Below are 9,871 nucleotides of genomic sequence, written 5' to 3' on the forward strand. Positions count from 1 at the left end.
GAAGTTAGCATCATGTCCCTGAGGGATCAAGTCTCCCACTGGCCAGGAGCACATGGCTGGTAGGGACACCTGCTTTCTCGAGGACAGCCTAGTATGCTGTGAGCAGAAGAACAGAGAGTGGGGGTGAGCAGGCACAAACAACAGCTGCCCCAGCACCACATCCTAACCTGTCCTGACCATCCCAGCGAGAGGCCACACATTTGGACAAAACCAAAGTCAGAGGCTGTGGCTAAGAACACAGCAGGGAGAGATGGGGAAGTGGGCCGGAGCAGAGTCTTGGAGGACACAGTGACTCAGGGACTCAGAGACCCCAAGTGGGGGTGGTGGAGAGAAAATTGGATGGGGGAAGCAATGAGCAAGGTGGGGGTGGCAAGGAAGGAAGCCAACTGCCCACTTGTCCTTCCCAGCCCAGCCAGAATCTTTAAGCTGTTTTAAGGTCCTGGAGTCCACCCATGAGTCCAGGCTAGGCCAAAGAGGGTCTCACCAGTCCTCTGTCTTGCTAAGGTCCCTCAGGGAAGTGGGCCTACCTTATGAACCCTTTAAATCCTCATTCTTTTTATTTGCTGTTGGGAAGTCCCACCTAGAGCCTACCCTAAATTTCTCCTGCTGTTGGTTACAAATAAACAATTCTACCTTCAGACTCCCAAGTCTAAAGTGGTCTATCTTTACCTTACCTCCACATGGCAGAAAGGGAAGCTCTAGGATGGAACTTGTGCCTTTATAAGACAAGAAAATCCCTAGAGTTTTGAGTCAGCTAGAAGACTCCTGAGCAGCCCAGGGCAGAGCCCCCAGTTCTCTGTTTAGCCTTTCCTTCTACCCTGGGCACCACCCCCACCATCCCCAACTCCAGTTACCGGGCCTGCCTTTCCATCTCCCCATATCTAGGGAAGTATCATTCATTTCTTCAACCATGTATTTATTCAACAGATGTTTATTGAGCACCCACTATGTGCAAAACCCTGTTCTAAGTACTGGAGATGCAGCTGACATTCAAGTGCAGGAGTCAATTTTAAAAAGTCAGAAATTAAAGTAACAAGATTGTTTCAAGACAGCAGTAGCTGCCAGAAATGAAATAACACGGGAGTGACTGATTTTAGGGGATGGTCAGTCAAGGAAGGCTTTGCTGAGGAGATGGCACTGGGGCTGAGACCATAAAGATGAGAAGTTTTGCAGTTCAAGGGAACATTGAATGCAAAATCCAGTGGGGACAGATGTGTCAGTTGGGTCCTCCAGGAATCAGAGTCTGAGATGAAGCTATAAGTTTGGTGGACTAAGAAAAAAAAAGGGGGATGAAGCATATTTGAAAAGAGAATCTCAGACCTCCAGACAGCTCTGAAAAGTATCAACCCACCCAATGGGGAGCTCTGGAGAAAGGATAGCAGTCCCACATTTAGGCAGATACACCAGGCTCTAGCCCCCTGCCGTGCTTAACCATTAGCTGGGGCTTGACTGAAAGGAGGACGGCTTAGGCTTAAAGGCTGAGGCTGTCATTTCACTGCATTCTGCTGCTGAATGGCAAGTTCTTTCTTTTTCTTTTCTTTTTTTTTCTTTTTTCTTTTTTTTCTTTTTGGAGACAGGATCTTGTTCTGTCTCCCAGGCTGGAGTTCAGTGGCACAATCTTGACTCACTGCAACCTCCACCTCTAGGGTTCAAGCAATCCTCCCACCTCAGCCTCCTGAGTAGCAGGGACTACAGGCATGCGCCACCACTCCTGGCTAATTTTTGTATTTTTAATGGAGATAGGGTTTCACCATGTTGGTCAGGCTGGTCTCGAACTCCTGACCTCAAGTGATCCACCTGCCTCGGCCTCCCAAAGTGTTGGGATTACAGGCGTGAGCCACTGAGCCCGGCCTGCAAGTTCTTTCTTTAAAGAGGACCCCAGCAGCCACCTTTATGGCCCTCACCACAGGGTTGCTATCTTTCAGGAATAGAGAGAAGGCAAGTGTGGCCCAGGCTGAAAGATCAAGGGAAAGAATTCGAAGATAGAAGCCAGAGCTGGGCCCTCCTCTTTGCCTCCCCAGGTGGCTCTGCACCTCCCACCCTCAGACTGCATTGCCTAGCTCCTGTGCTCCCTGGGCTGGACTGGGGAGCATGGCAAAAGATCAGAAGGAGAGAGGAGAATAAAGTCAGTGTGTTTATTTCCGGATTCCTCCTGGGAGGTTGCCTGGGGCTGGCTGCTTCATTCATGGCCTCTGCTGTGTGCAATTTTCCCTCCTTTTGGGTTCCAGGAACTGCTCCCTCTGGTCAGCCCTCTGGGCCTGGTGCTTCTGGCCCAGGTCCCTGTGTGCCACCCCTTGGCTTCCCTTATACCCTACCCCTGTGCTTTGGAATTAATCCGTTGTCAGTAAGCTCTCCTCAAATTATCCTTATCCGGGAGGGCCATCTGCTCCCTCCTGGGGTCCCGATTTCTGCAGAGAGGTCATGGCAGAGTGTGGAGGGTTCTGCAGGCTGTGGCAAGGAGTTGTGGTTTTATTTTAAGAGTGAGTCAAAGTTGGCAAAGGGTTTTAAGAACAGTAACCAGGACTTCTGAGCCTCTGGAGCTTGGAATCCATGAGCCTGGGGTTGAGGAGCCCAGCAGAGAACCTAAATCTTCTGGGATGTCTTGGCCCTGGGGAACGCCCTGCCTCTGCTCCTTAAGGGCTCTGTGTCCCAGCCCACTTTTGGGCCCTTGAATGCTTCTCAGATGTACCTGGGACCTGTGACAAAACCAAGGAGGGCAGGGACCTCGGGCAGAGGGTCTCTGTAGCCTTCTTGCTCTTTCTGGCCTTCCCTTTTACCCTGGGGACCACCCCACCAGCCCTAACTCTGTTTACTGAGACTGCCCTTCCATCTGCCCATATGTATGGAAGAATCATTCATTTCTTCAACCATTTATTTGTTCAACAGATATTTATTGAGTACCTACTATGTGCAAAACCCCGTTCTAAGTACTGGAAACACAACTGACATTCCAGTTCAGAAGTCAATAAAGAAGTCAGAAATTAAAGTTATAAGATTGTTTCAAGACAGCAGTAGCTTCCAGAAATGAAATAACACAGAGGTGACTCATTTTAGGGGATGATTAGTCAAGCAAGGCTTCACTGAGGAGGCAGCACTGGAGCAGAGACCTTAAAGATGAGAAGCTTTGCAGTTTCTTATCTTTAAGACGGGAGGTTTCTCGGCTAAGAGGTTTCTCAGCTAAGAGGTTTCTCAGCTAAAGTCTTTCACTGTTTCAGTCAAGACTTTCAGGTTGCAAGTGACAGAAACTCAACCCAGGCAGCTTTAAGCAAAAAACAAAACAAAACTCAAAGTTGAGAGGAGGAGATTTATTGGCTCACAAACTAAAAAGTGAAGGATACTTCTGGCTACAGGCAGAGCTGGGTCCAGGGTTTCCACTGATTTTTTGGCTCTGTTCCTGAGGTGAAGCTTCAACTTCGGGAAGCCTCTAGCTAACCTTAAAGGTAGCTCCACCCTTAGGTCAGACCAACTTCATTTACAGGTGAAAGTGTAGGTGCATCCCAAATATAGGCATAACTCCTAGAGGTTGCAAATTCAATTCCAGGCAGCCACCATGAAGCAAATACTGCAATAAAGCAAGTCATACACAGTTTTTGGTTTCCCAATACATATAAAAGTTATGGGCAGGGCATAGTGGCTCACACTTGCAATCCCAGCAATTTGGAAAGCTGAGGGGGGAGCATTGCTTAAGCCCAGGAATTTGAGACCAGCCTGGGCAACATAGTGAGACCCTGTCTCCACAAAAAAATCAAAAAAATTAGCTGGGCTTGGTAGTGCATACCTGTGGTCCCAGCTACTCGGGAGGTGGATGTGGGAGTATCACTTGAGCCCAGGAGGTAGAAGCTGCAGTGAGCCATGATTGTATCACTGCACCCCAGCCTGGGTGACACAGTAAGTCCCTGATTAAAAAAAAAACAGTTATGTTTACATTACATTATAGTCTATTAAGTGTGTAATAGCATTATGTTTAAAAAAAAGTACATACTCTAATTTAAAAACACTTGATTGCTAAATAAAAAAAAAAAAAAAGAGAACAATCATCTGAGCCTTCAGTGAGTCATAGTCTTTTTGCTGGCAAAGAATGTTGCCTCATTGTTGATGGCTGTTGACTGATCAGGGTGGTGGTTGCTGAAGGCTGGGGTGGCTGAGGCAATTGCCTAAAATAAGACAACAATAAAGTTTGCTGCATTGATTGACCCTTCTTTTCACAAAAGATTTCTCTGCAGCATGCAATGCTGTTTGATAGCATTTTATCTGTACTAGAACTTCTTTGAAAATTCGAGTAAATCCTCCCAAACCCTGCCACCACTCCTTTATCAACTAAGTTTATGGAATATTCTAAATCCTTTGTTGTCATTTCAACAATGTTCACAGCATCTTCACCAAGAGTAGGTTTTTGTCTCAAGAAACCACTTTCTTTGCTCATCCATAAGCAGCTCCTTATCCATTCAAGTTTGATCATGGGATTACAGCAATTCAGTCACATTTTTAGGCTCCACTTCTAATTCTAATTCTCTTGTTATTTCTGTCACATCTGCAGTTACTTCCTCCACTGAAGTCTTGAACCTCTGAAAGTCATCCATGAGAGTTGCAATTGACTTCTTCCAAACTCCTGCTAATGTTGATATTTTGACCTCCTCCCACGAAATCATGAATGTTTTTAAGGGCATCTGAAATGGTGAATCCTTTTCACAAGATTTTCAATTTACTTTGCCCAGATCCATCAGAGGAATCACTATGTATGACAGCTATAGCCTTATGAAATACATTTCTTAAATAATAAGACTTGAAAGTCAGAATTACTCCTTGATCCACGGGCTGCAGAATGGGTGTTGTGTTAGCAGGCATGAAAACATTAATCTCATACATCTCAATCAGAACTCTTGGGTGGCCAGGTGCCTTCTCAATAAGCAGTAGTAGTTTGAAAGAAATTTTTGTAAGGGCCCAATATTTTTGAATTAGCAGGCAAGCATTGGCTTCAACTTAAAGCTACTAGCTGCATTAACCCCTGACAAGAGAGTCAGCCTGTCGTTTGAAGCAGGCATTGACTTCTCATCTCTAGATATAAAAGTCCTAGATGGGATCTTCTTTCAATAGAAGGCTGTTTCATCTGCATTGAAAATCTGTTGTTTAGTGTAGCCACCTTCATCAATGGTCCTAGCTAGACCTTCTGGATAACTTGCCGCAGATTCTCCATCAGCACTTACTGCATACCTTGCACTTTTATCTTATGGAGACGGCTTCTTTTCTTAAACCTCATGAACCAACCTCTGCTAGCTTTAAACTTTTCTTCTGCAGCTTCCTCACCTCTCTCAGCCTTCATAGAATTGAAGAGAGTTAGAGCCTTGCTCTGGACTAAGCTTTATCTTAAGGGAATGTTATGGCTGTTTTGTTCTTCTATCCAGACCACTCAAACTTTGTCAGTATCAACAATAAGGCTGTTTCACTTTCTTATAATTTGTGTGTTCACTGGGATAGCACTTTGAATTTTCTTTAAGAGCTTTCCTTTGCATTCACAACTTGGCTACCTGGTGCAAGAGGCCTAGTTTTTGGTCTCTCTGGGCTTTTGCCATGCCTTTCTCACTAAGCTTAAACATTTCTAGCTTTTGATGTAAAGTGAGAAACGTGCAACCATCCCTTTCACCTGAACACTTAGAGGCCATTGTAGAGTTATTAACTGGCCTCATTTTGATATTGTTGATTGTAGGGTCCAGGGAGGCCCACAGAAACGGAGAGAAATGAGGAATGGCCAGTCAGTTGGTAAAGCAGTCAGAACACACACACTTCACCCTTGTATATGGGCACAGTTTGTTTTCACTCGTGTCCATCTGAAGAGACCACCAAACAGGCTTTCTGTGAGCAACAAGGCTGTTTACTTCACCTGGGTGCAGGCGGGTTGAGTCCAAAAGGAGAGTCAGTGAAGGGAGATAGGGGTGGGGCCATTTTATAGGATTTGGGTAGGTAAAGGAAAATTACAGTCAAAGGGGAGTTGTTCTCTGGCGGGCAGGGGTGGGGGGGGGTCACAAGGTGCTCAGCGGGGGAGCTTTTGAGCCAGGATGAGCCAAGAGAAGGAATTCCACAAGGTAATGTCATCAGTTAAGGTAGGGACCGGCCATTTTCACTTCTTTTGTGGTGGAACGTCATCAGTTAAGGCAGGAACCGGCCATCTGGATGTATACGTGCAGGTCACAGGGGATATGATGGCTTAGCTTGGGCTCAGAGGCCTGACATTTGTGGCACTTCAAAACAATTAAATAGTAAGATCAGAGATCACTGATCACAGATCACTATAGCAGATATAATAACAATGAAAAATTTGGAAATATGGCAAGAATTACCAAAATGTGACACAGAGACAGGAAGTGAGCACATGCTATTGGAAAAATGACATCAATAAACTTGCTTGACGCAGGGTAGCCACAAGCCTTCAATTTGCAAAATTGCTATCTCTGCACAGCACAGTAGGGCAAAGTGTGAATAAAATGAGGTAACCTGTACCTCCAGCTAAAGCCCCAGAATTAACTTTCCTTGGCTCCAATGGATTCACAAGCCGGTATCTGAATCATCAACTCACCAAGATGCCTGGATCTGCCTTTTAGCCCAACTTGGGTCACATCGTCACTGGGGAGCCAGGAGGTGTGTCACATCTGCTGAACTCAGACCTAGAGTTGGGGAGAAGTGGCTTCCCAATGGGAAGCTAAGGGGCAGGTACTAAAAGTAGGAGGACAGGGTCTTGGGAAGGCTTACCTGGCAGATGGCCACTACCTCCCTCAATGCTCTGTCCCCTACTTAGCGTCCCGCACTGTAATTTCTGCCTCTTCATCAATAAAACACCACCTTAATGCCATTGTACCCCAGCACCAAAAACAGTGTTCATCAAAAACTTCCCGAATAAATGACAGAATTCATGTCATATCGCAATGTCTTCTAATCACAGCCTGCGTAGTTTTCTGGGGCTGCTGTAAAAAAGCACTACAGAGTGGGTGGCTTACAACAGAAATTTATTCTCTCAGAGCTCTGGAGACTAGAAGTCCAAAACCAACATGTCAGCAGGGCCACACTCCCTCTGAAGCCTCTGGGGGAGGAATTCCTTCTTGTCTCTTCTAGCTTCTGGGTCACAGGCAATTCCTTGTCTTGCAGGCATTCCCTGTCTTGCAGGCATTGCTCCAATTTCTGCCTCCATGGTCACATGAAGTTCTTCTTGCTGTGTGTCTCTGTGTCCAAATTTTTGTCTTCTTATCATGACAACAGGCTTTGGATTAGAGCCCACTCATCTTAACTTGATTGTATTGGCAAAGACCCTATTTCCATGTGAGGGCACAGTCACAGGCATTAGGACTTGAAGATATCTTCTTGGGAACAAAATTATATCCACTAAACAGCATTTTTGCATCTATATTAAGAATGACTAAAAGATGCTGCAGTAACAAACATATCCCAAAAGCTCCATGGTTCGTTGCGTAAGAGTTTGTTTTTCACTTACGAAGTCTGTAGTGGGTCTGGTGGCTTTAATTTTATAACTTTGCCAGATCAACATAGGGCTCCCAGGGTTACCATGGCAGGGGAAGAGAGATATACAGGAGTGCACAGGGGCCCTGGAGCATATTGCATGTGCTCACCAACAAGCCCATTATCATCAGATGCTGCCTGTTCTCTCCTCGCCCCCGGGCCATTCTAGGCCCCAAGTGAGGATTCTTGGATCTCACACAAGAAGGAATTTGAGGCGAGTCCATAAAGTGAAAGCAAGTTTGTTAAGAAAGTCAGGGAATAAAAGAATGGCTATTTCATCGGCAGATCAGCCCCAAGAGCTGCTGGTTGCCCATTTTTATGGTTATTTATTGATTATACACTAAACAAGGGGTAAATTATTCATGCTTCTGCCTTTTAGGCCATATAGGATAACTTCCTGATGTTGCCATGGCATATGTAAACTGTTGTGGCACTGGTGGGAGTGTGGCAGTAAGGCTGACCAGAGGTTTTTCTCATCATCATCTTGGTTTTGGTGGGTCTTGGCCAGCTTCTTTACTACAACCTGTTTTATCAGCAAGGTCTTTATGACCTGTATCTTGTGCCAGCCTCCTATCTCATTTCCTGATTAGGAATGCCTTAACTTACTGGTAATGCAGGCCAGCAGGTCTTAGCCTAACCCCTATTCAAGATGGAGTTGCTCTGGTTCCAATGCCTCTGACATAGTCACTGCTGGGCACAGAAGCCTCTCTCTCACTGAATGCTGCTTCTGCAGCCATTGCCATCTCTGAATGGGCACCAAACCCCACACTGGAAACCGATACCCTTGGAATGCCAAAACCACAGAGGCTGTGAAGAGGTACAGTCAAAGCTGCCCTCTGCCAGAGGAGCCCCAAAGCATGTTATGTAGACTCCAGAGATTTTCCGAAAAGGTTAAAACTCAAATTGGGCAAGTGTAAATGAACAACACCTAGTGAAGGGAGTCACATATAAGGCAATACAATAGAGAGTGGTGAGGACTGTGGCAAACCAAAGTATGTGCCTCATCTAAAGGGAGCAGTCACTATTCAGCTTCAGCAAATTATTGCCATATGGAAACTGGCATCCAGTATTGCCAGATTTTGGGGAAATTTTTTTAAAAAAAGAAAACCAGAAAGTCAGATTTTTACATGAAGTTTCCCAAATTTCAAAATGCTGTTCAGGCTGGATTCAGCCCACAGGCCACGAGTTTGCAGCCCCTGCTTTAGTGAGACAACTTTTTCCATTTTCACTCTCAGCTCTCAGCTCTCCAACTTGGCTCTCTGGCTATCCAAAGGACGTGGACATGAGCCCAATGGGGCTGGGCCAGGAGGCAATCCCCCTTCCCAACTGACCTCAGTCTCGCCCTCTCCAAAAGAGCCAAGGTTTCTCACTGGGTCAGGCTGAAGGGCCTGGCTCCCTCCTGCGGGGCAAGGTCCCTCCCAAGAGGCTCCTTTAAAACTGACTCTGGAAAGTCAGCAGCACACACCCACCAGACAAGCCTGAACTTGTCTAAAGCCCACTGAGACCCAAGCCACAGAGACTTTTCCAGCCGTGATGATCAAGACTCATAATCGTGACCTCCAATGCCCCCCACAAGCATATTGCTCCTCATTCTTTCAGCCCCTGACCTTACTTCTCAAACTGTTCCCTGCAGACCCCCAGTCCTATTTGCCCCCTTCCTAGGCTGGTCCTTACTGACCCCTCCAGCTCCATCCCCTCACCCTGTGCCCCACCTTTTTCAGATAGAAAAAATTTCCTTCTCCAGTGCCTCTTGCTGTTTTTCATCTCTGGGCCATTGTCAATGTTCCCTAAAATATTTCCCATATTCCCCGCTCTTCAGGTCTCAGCTCAGAACTCACTTCTTCCAGGAAGCCTTTCTTGATTGTCTTTACTAGTTTAGGGGCTGAAGTCAGGCGTTCCCAACAGCCTGCTGGAGTTTCCAATCACAGCTTATCTCTCAACTGTCTTTCCTGAGAGAGGGAGAAGACATTCCTCAGAGAACTTCAAAATTGGGATTCAATCTGAGAGGCCACATGGATTCTTGGCTTGGTGCAGGAAAGGATTCAAGAGTGAGTGGGGAATTCGTGGAACTGAGGGCTCCTCCCCTTTTTAGACCATATAGGGTAAACCTCCCCACATTGCCATGGCATTTATAAACTGCCATGGCACTGGTGGGTGCTTCCTTTAACATGCTAATGCATTATAATTAGCGTAAAATGAGCAGTGAGGATGACCAGAGGTCGCTTTCTTTGTCATCTTGGTTTTGGCTGGCTTCTTCACTGCATACTGTTTTATCAATGGGGTCTTTGTGACCTCTATCTTATTAAACCAGTCTTGTCCAATTTCTATCTCATCCTGTGACTGAGAATGCGGACCCTCCTGGGAG

This window comes from Pongo pygmaeus, chromosome 18 (genome assembly GCF_028885625.2).
Source record: "Pongo pygmaeus isolate AG05252 chromosome 18, NHGRI_mPonPyg2-v2.0_pri, whole genome shotgun sequence".
Lineage (NCBI taxonomy): Eukaryota > Metazoa > Chordata > Mammalia > Primates > Hominidae > Pongo > Pongo pygmaeus.